At 35.5% G+C, this 11,676-nt stretch overlaps 10 non-coding genes across 10 annotated transcripts; all 10 read right to left on the minus strand.

Annotated features, from left to right (window-relative positions):
• Positions 1-832: 832 nt before the first annotated feature.
• Positions 833-914, minus strand: TRNAS-UGA (transfer RNA serine (anticodon UGA)). The gene has a single exon. It is a non-coding gene; the product is annotated as a tRNA-Ser (tRNA).
• Positions 915-1,994: 1,080 nt separating this feature from the next.
• Positions 1,995-2,076, minus strand: TRNAS-UGA (transfer RNA serine (anticodon UGA)). The gene has a single exon. It is a non-coding gene; the product is annotated as a tRNA-Ser (tRNA).
• Positions 2,077-3,156: 1,080 nt separating this feature from the next.
• Positions 3,157-3,238, minus strand: TRNAS-UGA (transfer RNA serine (anticodon UGA)). The gene has a single exon. It is a non-coding gene; the product is annotated as a tRNA-Ser (tRNA).
• Positions 3,239-4,318: 1,080 nt separating this feature from the next.
• On the minus strand, positions 4,319-4,400 carry TRNAS-UGA (transfer RNA serine (anticodon UGA)). The gene has a single exon. It is a non-coding gene; the product is annotated as a tRNA-Ser (tRNA).
• Positions 4,401-5,480: 1,080 nt separating this feature from the next.
• Positions 5,481-5,562, minus strand: TRNAS-UGA (transfer RNA serine (anticodon UGA)). Its single transcript has one exon. It is a non-coding gene; the product is annotated as a tRNA-Ser (tRNA).
• Positions 5,563-6,642: 1,080 nt separating this feature from the next.
• Positions 6,643-6,724, minus strand: TRNAS-UGA (transfer RNA serine (anticodon UGA)). Its single transcript has one exon. It is a non-coding gene; the product is annotated as a tRNA-Ser (tRNA).
• A 1,080-nt stretch (positions 6,725-7,804) lies between these two features.
• Positions 7,805-7,886, minus strand: TRNAS-UGA (transfer RNA serine (anticodon UGA)). The gene has a single exon. It is a non-coding gene; the product is annotated as a tRNA-Ser (tRNA).
• Positions 7,887-8,966: 1,080 nt separating this feature from the next.
• TRNAS-UGA (transfer RNA serine (anticodon UGA)) lies at positions 8,967-9,048 on the minus strand. The gene has a single exon. It is a non-coding gene; the product is annotated as a tRNA-Ser (tRNA).
• Positions 9,049-10,128: 1,080 nt separating this feature from the next.
• On the minus strand, positions 10,129-10,210 carry TRNAS-UGA (transfer RNA serine (anticodon UGA)). Its single transcript has one exon. It is a non-coding gene; the product is annotated as a tRNA-Ser (tRNA).
• Positions 10,211-11,290: 1,080 nt separating this feature from the next.
• On the minus strand, positions 11,291-11,372 carry TRNAS-UGA (transfer RNA serine (anticodon UGA)). Its single transcript has one exon. It is a non-coding gene; the product is annotated as a tRNA-Ser (tRNA).
• Positions 11,373-11,676: the final 304 nt, after the last annotated feature.

Raw genomic sequence — 11,676 nt, forward strand, 5'->3', positions numbered from 1 at the left:
TACGGACATTTTATCAAATAATAATCATTTAAAATATATTAGGTTTTTCATTGGTCTATTCCACAGGTTCTCAAACTCGGTTCTCAGAACCCCACACAGTGCATGTTTTGCAGGTCTCCTCGCAGAACCACAAGTAAATAATTAGCTCCACAAGTGGACTTTTTAAAATGTGTCAGTGAGTAATTAATACACCTATGCACCTGCTGGGTTACCTGCAAAACATACACTGTGTGGGGTCCTGAGGACTGAGTTTGAGAACTTATGGTCTATTCCTTAATAAAGTTTGGAATTATAACAACTGACACTGCACAATTAATAGTTTGTTGATTACCAGACATTATTTCTTACCTTTCATTACATCTCTACAGCTGTAAGTCCAGATAGAAAGAATCTGCATGCACAAGTTGCCACTGGGAAACATTTATACAAGGTCACAAGCATGTACATAGAATGCAGGAAGACACTGTCTGAGATTATATGGTTTAAAAAGAAGTCCATTGTAAAACAGGATATATATGTAGGTGAGCTAAGCTGAGATTGAGAATTCAATTCTTAAACATAACATGCTTTGATTCTCTTCATCTTGAATGCATTTCGTTTTTAAACCAGTTTGAAAAGCAAATGGATTTCGAGTCCATCACCTTAACCACTCGGCCACAACTACCTTAATGTTGTTTCACTGACAAGCTGTGTACAAAATCAATGTTTTCCTTTTTTGGTAGCTTCTACAGTAAGTTATACTTTGGGAAATGTAAAAGCTACTTTAGTTTCATGGAAAATAAAGTTATCAAGGACAAATGAGCTTAGCTTTCTACATGCATAAAAAGCAGTATGTAGCTGGCAGGATTTGAACCTGCGCGGGAAAACCCCAATGGATTTCAAGTCCATCACCTTAACCACTCGGCCACAACTACCTGACCTCAATTGGATGGTGCTACGTGGAAATCAAAACATTTTTCCTGTTGGCAGAAATATCTGATACATTTTATTTTAATTTGCTTCAATATTAATATGTAAACTTTGTGAAATATAATAGCTAGTATAGTTTAATATTAAATATAGGTGTCACGGACTTTTGATCTTGTACTAAATTAATTAGAAATCAGAGCCTTTAACATCACACCATGCCAACACTAGTGCTCATGAACTGTATTGTACATTTTACGGACATTTTATCAAATAATAATCATTTAAAATATATTAGGTTTTTCATTGGTCTATTCCACAGGTTCTCAAACTCGGTTCTCAGAACCCCACACAGTGCATGTTTTGCAGGTCTCCTCGCAGAACCACAAGTAAATAATTAGCTCCACAAGTGGACTTTTTAAAATGTGTCAGTGAGTAATTAATACACCTATGCACCTGCTGGGTTACCTGCAAAACATACACTGTGTGGGGTCCTGAGGACTGAGTTTGAGAACTTATGGTCTATTCCTTAATAAAGTTTGGAATTATAACAACTGACACTGCACAATTAATAGTTTGTTGATTACCAGACATTATTTCTTACCTTTCATTACATCTCTACAGCTGAAAATCCAGATAGAAAGAATCTGCATGCATAAGTTGCCACTGGGAAACATTTATACAAGGTCACAAGCATGTACATAGAATGCAGGAAGACACTGTCTGAGATTATATGGTTTAAAAAGAAGTCCATTGTAAAACAGGATATATATGTAGGTGAGCTAAGCTGAGATTGAGAACTCAATTCTTAAACACAACATGCTTTGATTCTCTTCATCTTGAATGCATTTAGTTTTTAAACCAGCTTGAAAAGCAAATGGATTTCGAGTCCATCACCTTAACCACTCGGCCACAACTACCTTAATGTTGTTTCACTGACAAGCTGTGTGCAAAATCAATGTTTTCCTTTTTTGGTAGCTTTTACAGTAAGTTATACTTTGGGAAATGTAAAAGCTACTTTAGTTTCATGGAAAATAAAGTTATCAAGGACAAATGAGCTTAGCTTTCTACATGCATAAAAAGCAGTACGTAGCTGGCAGGATTTGAACCAGCGCGCGGAAACCCCAATGGATGTCAAGTCCATCACCTTAACCACTCGGCCACAACTACCTGACCTCAATTGGATGGTGCTACTTGGAAATCAAAACATTTTTCCTGTTGGCAGAAATATCTGATACATTTTATTTTAATTTGCTTCAATATTAATATGTAAACTTTGTGAAATATAATAGCTAGTATAGTTTAATGTCAAATATAGGTGTCAAGGACTTTTGATCTTGTACTAAATTAATTAGAAATCAGAGCCTTTAACATCACACCATGCCAACACTAGTGCTCATGAACTGTATTGTACATTTTACGGACATTTTATCAAATAATAATCATTTAAAATATATTAGGTTTTTCATTGGTCTATTCCACAGGTTCTCAAACTCGGTTCTCAGAACCCCACACAGTGCATGTTTTGCAGGTCTCCTCGCAGAACCACAAGTAAATAATTAGCTCCACAAGTGGACTTTTTAAAATGTGTCAGTGAGTAATTAATACACCTATGCACCTGCTGGGTTACCTGCAAAACATACACTGTGTGGGGTCCTGAGGACTGAGTTTGAGAACTTATGGTCTATTCCTTAATAAAGTTTGGAATTATAACAACTGACACTGCACAATTAATAGTTTGTTGATTACCAGACATTATTTCTTACATTTCATTACATCTCTACAGCTGTAAATCCAGATAGAAAGAATCTGCATGCATAAGTTGCCACTGGGAAACATTTATACAAGGTCACAAGCATGTACATAGAATGCAGGAAGACACTGTCTGAGATTATATGGTTTAAAAAGAAGTCCATTGTAAAACAGGATATATATGTAGGTGAGCTAAGCTGAGATTGAGAACTCAATTCTTAAACATAACATGCTTTGATTCTCTTCATCTTGAATGCATTTCGTTTTTAAACCAGTTTGAAAAGCAAATGGATTTCGAGTCCATCACCTTAACCACTCGGCCACAACTACCTTAATGTTGTTTCACTGACAAGCTGTGTACAAAATCAATGTTTTCCTTTTTTGGTAGCTTCTACAGTAAGTTATACTTTGGGAAATGTAAAAGCTACTTTAGTTTCATGGAAAATAAAGTTATCAAGGACAAATGAGCTTAGCTTTCTACATGCATAAAAAGCAGTATGTAGCTGGCAGGATTTGAACCAGCGCGGGAAAACCCCAATGGATTTCAAGTCCATCACCTTAACCACTCGGCCACAACTACCTGACCTCAATTGGATGGTGCTACGTGGAAATCAAAACATTTTTCCTGTTGGCAGAAATATCTGATACATTTTATTTTAATTTGCTTCAATATTAATATGTAAACTTTGTGAAATATAATAGCTAGTATAGTTTAATATTAAATATAGGTGTCACGGACTTTTGATCTTGTACTAAATTAATTAGAAATCAGAGCCTTTAACATCACACCATGCCAACACTAGTGCTCATGAACTGTATTGTACATTTTACGGACATTTTATCAAATAATAATCATTTAAAATATATTAGGTTTTTCATTGGTCTATTCCACAGGTTCTCAAACTCGGTTCTCAGAACCCCACACAGTGCATGTTTTGCAGGTCTCCTCGCAGAACCACAAGTAAATAATTAGCTCCACAAGTGGACTTTTTAAAATGTGTCAGTGAGTAATTAATACACCTATGCACCTGCTGGGTTACCTGCAAAACATACACTGTGTGGGGTCCTGAGAACTGAGTTTGAGAACTTATGGTCTATTCCTTAATAGAGTTTGGAATTATAACAACTGACACTGCACAATTAATAGTTTGTTGATTACCAGACATTATTTCTTACCTTTCATTACATCTCTACAGCTGAAAATCCAGATAGAAAGAATCTGCATGCATAAGTTGCCACTGGGAAACATTTATACAAGGTCACAAGCATGTACATAGAATGCAGGAAGACACTGTCTGAGATTATATGGTTTAAAAAGAAGTCCATTGTAAAACAGGATATATATGTAGGTGAGCTAAGCTGAGATTGAGAACTCAATTCTTAAACACAACATGCTTTGATTCTCTTCATCTTGAATGCATTTAGTTTTTAAACCAGCTTGAAAAGCAAATGGATTTCGAGTCCATCACCTTAACCACTCGGCCACAACTACCTTAATGTTGTTTCACTGACAAGCTGTGTGCAAAATCAATGTTTTCCTTTTTTGGTAGCTTTTACAGTAAGTTATACTTTGGGAAATGTAAAATCTACTTTAGTTTCATGGAAAATAAAGTTATCAAGGACAAATGAGCTTAGCTTTCTACATGCATAAAAAGCAGTACGTAGCTGGCAGGATTTGAACCAGCGCAGGGAAACCCCAATGGATTTCAAGTCCATCACCTTAACCACTCGGCCACAACTACCTGACCTCAATTGGATGGTGCTACTTGGAAATCAAAACATTTTTCCTGTTGGCAGAAATATCTGATACATTTTATTTTAATTTGCTTCAATATTAATATGTAAACTTTGTGAAATATAATAGCTAGTATAGTTTAATATTAAATATAGGTGTCACGGACTTTTGATCTTGTACTAAATTAATTAGAAATCAGAGCCTTTAACATCACACCATGCCAACACTAGTGCTCATGAACTGTATTGTACATTTTACGGACATTTTATCAAATAATAATCATTTAAAATATATTAGGTTTTTCATTGGTCTATTCCACAGGTTCTCAAACTCGGTTCTCAGAACCCCACACAGTGCATGTTTTGCAGGTCTCCTCGCAGAACCACAAGTAAATAATTAGCTCCACAAGTGGACTTTTTAAAATGTGTCAGTGAGTAATTAATACACCTATGCACCTGCTGGGTTACCTGCAAAACATACACTGTGTGGGGTCCTGAGGACTGAGTTTGAGAACTTATGGTCTATTCCTTAATAAAGTTTGGAATTATAACAACTGACACTGCACAATTAATAGTTTGTTGATTACCAGACATTATTTCTTACCTTTCATTACATCTCTACAGCTGAAAATCCAGATAGAAAGAATCTGCATGCATAAGTTGCCACTGGGAAACATTTATACAAGGTCACAAGCATGTACATAGAATGCAGGAAGACACTGTCTGAGATTATATGGTTTAAAAAGAAGTCCATTGTAAAACAGGATATATATGTAGGTGAGCTAAACTGAGATTGAGAACTCAATTCTTAAACACAACATGCTTTGATTCTCTTCATCTTGAATGCATTTAGTTTTTAAACCAGCTTGAAAAGCAAATGGATTTCGAGTCCATCACCTTAACCACTCGGCCACAACTACCTTAATGTTGTTTCACTGACAAGCTGTGTGCAAAATCAATGTTTTCCTTTTTTGGTAGCTTTTACAGTAAGTTATACTTTGGGAAATGTAAAAGCTACTTTAGTTTCATGGAAAATAAAGTTATCAAGGACAAATGAGCTTAGCTTTCTACATGCATAAAAAGCAGTACGTAGCTGGCAGGATTTGAACCAGCGCGGGGAAACCCCAATGGATTTCAAGTCCATCGCCTTAACCACTCAGCCACAACTACCTGACCTCAATTGGATGGTGCTACTTGGAAATCAAAACATTTTTCCTGTTGGCAGAAATATCTGATACATTTTATTTTAATTTGCTTCAATATTAATATGTAAACTTTGTGAAATATAATAGCTAGTATAGTTTAATGTCAAATATAGGTGTCAAGGACTTTTGATCTTGTACTAAATTAATTAGAAATCAGAGCCTTTAACATCACACCATGCCAACACTAGTGCTCATGAACTGTATTGTACAGTTTACGGACATTTTATCAAATAATAATCATTTAAAATATATTAGGTTTTTCATTGGTCTATTCCACAGGTTCTCAAACTCGGTTCTCAGAACCCCACACAGTGCATGTTTTGCAGGTCTCCTCGCAGAACCACAAGTAAATAATTAGCTCCACAAGTGGACTTTTTAAAATGTGTCAGTGAGTAATTAATACACCTATGCACCTGCTGGGTTACCTGCAAAACATACACTGTGTGGGGTCCTGAGGACAGAGTTTGAGAACTTATGGTCTATTCCTTAATAAAGTTTGGAATTATAACAACTGACACTGCACAATTAATAGTTTGTTGATTACCAGACATTATTTCTTACCTTTCATTACATCTCTACAGCTGAAAATCCAGATAGAAAGAATCTGCATGCATAAGTTGCCACTGGGAAACATTTATACAAGGTCACAAGCATGTACATAGAATGCAGGAAGACACTGTCTGAGATTATATGGTTTAAAAAGAAGTCCATTGTAAAACAGGATATATATGTAGGTGAGCTAAGCTGAGATTGAGAACTCAATTCTTAAACATAACATGCTTTGATTCTCTTCATCTTGAATGCATTTCGTTTTTAAACCAGTTTGAAAAGCAAATGGATTTCGAGTCCATCACCTTAACCACTCGGCCACAACTACCTTAATGTTGTTTCACTGACAAGCTGTGTACAAAATCAATGTTTTCCTTTTTTGGTAGCTTCTACAGTAAGTTATACTTTGGGAAATGTAAAAGCTACTTTAGTTTCATGGAAAATAAAGTTATCAAGGACAAATGAGCTTAGCTTTCTACATGCATAAAAAGCAGTATGTAGCTGGCAGGATTTGAACCAGCGCGGGAAAACCCCAATGGATTTCAAGTCCATCACCTTAACCACTCGGCCACAACTACCTGACCTTAATTGTATGGTGCTACGTGGAAATCAAAACATTTTTCCTGTTGGCAGAAATATCTGATACATTTTATTTTAATTTGCTTCAATATTAATATGTAAACTTTGTGAAATATAATAGCTAGTATAGTTTAATATTAAATATAGGTGTCACGGACTTTTGATCTTGTACTAAATTAATTAGAAATCAGAGCCTTTAACATCACACCATGCCAACACTAGTGCTCATGAACTGTATTGTACATTTTATGGACATTTTATCAAATAATAATCATTTAAAATATATTAGGTTTTTCATTGGTCTATTCCACAGGTTCTCAAACTCGGTTCTCAGAACCCCACACAGTGCATGTTTTGCAGGTCTCCTCGCAGAACCACAAGTAAATAATTAGCTCCACAAGTGGACTTTTTAAAATGTGTCAGTGAGTAATTAATACACCTATGCACCTGCTGGGTTACCTGCAAAACATACACTGTGTGGGGTCCTGAGAACTGAGTTTGAGAACTTATGGTCTATTCCTTAATAAAGTTTGGAATTATAACAACTGACACTGCACAATTAATAGTTTGTTGATTACCAGACATTATTTCTTACCTTTCATTACATCTCTACAGCTGAAAATCCAGATAGAAAGAATCTGCATGCATAAGTTGCCACTGGGAAACATTTATACAAGGTCACAAGCATGTACATAGAATGCAGGAAGACACTGTCTGAGATTATATGGTTTAAAAAGAAGTCCATTGTAAAACAGGATATATATGTAGGTGAGCTAAGCTGAGATTGAGAACTCAATTCTTAAACACAACATGCTTTGATTCTCTTCATCTTGAATGCATTTAGTTTTTAAACCAGCTTGAAAAGCAAATGGATTTCGAGTCCATCACCTTAACCACTCGGCCACAACTACCTTAATGTTGTTTCACTGACAAGCTGTGTGCAAAATCAATGTTTTCCTTTTTTGGTAGCTTTTACAGTAAGTTATACTTTGGGAAATGTAAAAGCTACTTTAGTTTCATGGAAAATAAAGTTATCAAGGACAAATGAGCTTAGCTTTCTACATGCATAAAAAGCAGTACGTAGCTGGCAGGATTTGAACCAGCGCAGGGAAACCCCAATGGATTTCAAGTCCATCACCTTAACCACTCGGCCACAACTACCTGACCTCAATTGGATGGTGCTACTTGGAAATCAAAACATTTTTCCTGTTGGCAGAAATATCTGATACATTTTATTTTAATTTGCTTCAATATTAATATGTAAACTTTGTGAAATATAATAGCTAGTATAGTTTAATATTAAATATAGGTGTCACGGACTTTTGATCTTGTACTAAATTAATTAGAAATCAGAGCCTTTAACATCACACCATGCCAACACTAGTGCTCATGAACTGTATTGTACATTTTACGGACATTTTATCAAATAATAATCATTTAAAATATATTAGGTTTTTCATTGGTCTATTCCACAGGTTCTCAAACTCGGTTCTCAGAACCCCACACAGTGCATGTTTTGCAGGTCTCCTCGCAGAACCACAAGTAAATAATTAGCTCCACAAGTGGACTTTTTAAAATGTGTCAGTGAGTAATTAATACACCTATGCACCTGCTGGGTTACCTGCAAAACATACACTGTGTGGGGTCCTGAGGACTGAGTTTGAGAACTTATGGTCTATTCCTTAATAAAGTTTGGAATTATAACAACTGACACTGCACAATTAATAGTTTGTTGATTACCAGACATTATTTCTTACCTTTCATTACATCTCTACAGCTGAAAATCCAGATAGAAAGAATCTGCATGCATAAGTTGCCACTGGGAAACATTTATACAAGGTCACAAGCATGTACATAGAATGCAGGAAGACACTGTCTGAGATTATATGGTTTAAAAAGAAGTCCATTGTAAAACAGGATATATATGTAGGTGAGCTAAGCTGAGATTGAGAACTCAATTCTTAAACACAACATGCTTTGATTCTCTTCATCTTGAATGCATTTAGTTTTTAAACCAGCTTGAAAAGCAAATGGATTTCGAGTCCATCACCTTAACCACTCGGCCACAACTACCTTAATGTTGTTTCACTGACAAGCTGTGTGCAAAATCAATGTTTTCCTTTTTTGGTAGCTTTTACAGTAAGTTATACTTTGGGAAATGTAAAAGCTACTTTAGTTTCATGGAAAATAAAGTCATCAAGGACAAATGAGCTTAGCTTTCTACATGCATAAAAAGCAGTACGTAGCTGGCAGGATTTGAACCAGCACGGGGAAACCCCAATGGATTTCAAGTCCATCGCCTTAACCACTCGGCCACAACTACCTGACCTCAATTGGATGGTGCTACTTGGAAATCAAAACATTTTTCCTGTTGGCAGAAATATCTGATACATTTTATTTTAATTTGCTTCAATATTAATATGTAAACTTTGTGAAATATAATAGCTAGTATAGTTTAATGTCAAATATAGGTGTCAAGGACTTTTGATCTTGTACTAAATTAATTAGAAATCAGAGCCTTTAACATCACACCATGCCAACACTAGTGCTCATGAACTGTATTGTACAGTTTACGGACATTTTATCAAATAATAATCATTTAAAATATATTAGGTTTTTCATTGGTCTATTCCACAGGTTCTCAAACTCGGTTCTCAGAACCCCACACAGTGCATGTTTTGCAGGTCTCCTCGCAGAACCACAAGTAAATAATTAGCTCCACAAGTGGACTTTTTAAAATGTGTCAGTGAGTAATTAATACACCTATGCACCTGCTGGGTTACCTGCAAAACATACACTGTGTGGGGTCCTGAGGACTGAGTTTGAGAACTTATGGTCTATTCCTTAATAAAGTTTGGAATTATAACAACTGACACTGCACAATTAATAGTTTGTTGATTACCAGACATTATTTCTTACCTTTCATTACATCTCTACAGCTGTAAGTCCAGATAGAAAGAATCTGCATGCATAAGTTGCCACTGGGAAACATTTATACAAGGTCACAAGCATGTACATAGAATGCAGGAAGACACTGTCTGAGATTATATGGTTTAAAAAGAAGTCCATTGTAAAACAGGATATATATGTAGGTGAGCTAAGCTGAGATTGAGAACTCAATTCTTAAACATAACATGCTTTGATTCTCTTCATCTTGAATGCATTTCGTTTTTAAACCAGCTTGAAAAGCAAATGGATTTCGAGTCCATCACCTTAACCACTCGGCCACAACTACCTTAATGTTGTTTCACTGACAAGCTGTGTACAAAATCAATGTTTTCCTTTTTTGGTAGCTTTTACAGTAAGTTATACTTTGGGAAATGTAAAAGCTACTTTAGTTTCATGGAAAATAAAGTCATCAAGGACAAATGAGCTTAGCTTTCTACATGCATAAAAAGCAGTACATAGCTGGCAGGATTTGAACCTGCACGGGGAAACCCCAATGGATTTCAAGTCCATCGCCTTAACCACTTGGCCACAACTACCTGACCTCAATTGGATGGTGCTACTTGGAAATCAAAACATTTTTCCTGTTGGCAGAAATATCTGATACATTTTATTTTAATTTGCTTCAATATTAATATGTAAACTTTGTGAAATATAATAGCTAGTATAGTTTAATGTCAAATATAGGTGTCAAGGACTTTTGATCTTGTACTAAATTAATTAGAAATCAGAGCCTTTAACATCACACCATGCCAACACTAGTGCTCATGAACTGTATTGTACAGTTTACGGACATTTTATCAAATAATAATCATTTAAAATATATTAGGTTTTTCATTGGTCTATTCCACAGGTTCTCAAACTCGGTTCTCAGAACCCCACACAGTGCATGTTTTGCAGGTCTCCTCGCAGAACCACAAGTAAATAATTAGCTCCACAAGTGGACTTTTTAAAATGTGTCAGTGAGTAATTAATACACCTATGCACCTGCTGGGTTACCTGCAAAACATACACTGTGTGGGGTCCTGAGGACAGAGTTTGAGAACTTATGGTCTATTCCTTAATAAAGTTTGGAATTATAACAACTGACACTGCACAATTAATAGTTTGTTGATTACCAGACATTATTTCTTACCTTTCATTACATCTCTACAGCTGTAAGTCCAGATAGAAAGAATCTGCATGCATAAGTTGCCACTGGGAAACATTTATACAAGGTCACAAGCATGTACATAGAATGCAGGAAGACACTGTCTGAGATTATATGGTTTAAAAAGAAGTCCATTGTAAAACAGGATATATATGTAGGTGAGCTAAGCTGAGATTGAGAACTCAATTCTTAAACATAACATGCTTTGATTCTCTTCATCTTGAATGCATTTCGTTTTTAAACCAGTTTGAAAAGCAAATGGATTTCGAGTCCATCACCTTAACCACTCGGCCACAACTACCTTAATGTTGTTTCACTGACAAGCTGTGTACAAAATCAATGTTTTCCTTTTTTGGTAGCTTCTACAGTAAGTTATACTTTGGGAAATGTAAAAGCTACTTTAGTTTCATGGAAAATAAAGTTATCAAGGACAAATGAGCTTAGCTTTCTACATGCATAAAAAGCAGTATGTAGCTGGCAGGATTTGAACCTGCGCGGTAAAACCCCAATGGATTTCAAGTCCATCACCTTAACCACTCGGCCACAACTACCTGCCTTCAATTGGATGGTGCTACGTGGAAATCAAAACATTTTTACTGTTGGCAGAAATATCTGATACATTTTATTTTTATTTGCTTCAATATTAATATGTAAACTTTGTGAAATATAATAGCTAGTATAGTTTAATATTAAATATAGGTGTCACGGACTTTTGATCTTGTACTAAATTAATTAGAAATCAGAGCCTTTAACATCACACCATGCCAACACTAGTGCTCATGAACTGTATTGTACATTTTACGGACATTTTATCAAATAATAATCATTTAAAATATATTAGGTTTTTCATTGGTC

This window comes from Pseudophryne corroboree, chromosome 11 (genome assembly GCF_028390025.1).
Source record: "Pseudophryne corroboree isolate aPseCor3 chromosome 11, aPseCor3.hap2, whole genome shotgun sequence".
NCBI lineage: Eukaryota > Metazoa > Chordata > Amphibia > Anura > Myobatrachidae > Pseudophryne > Pseudophryne corroboree.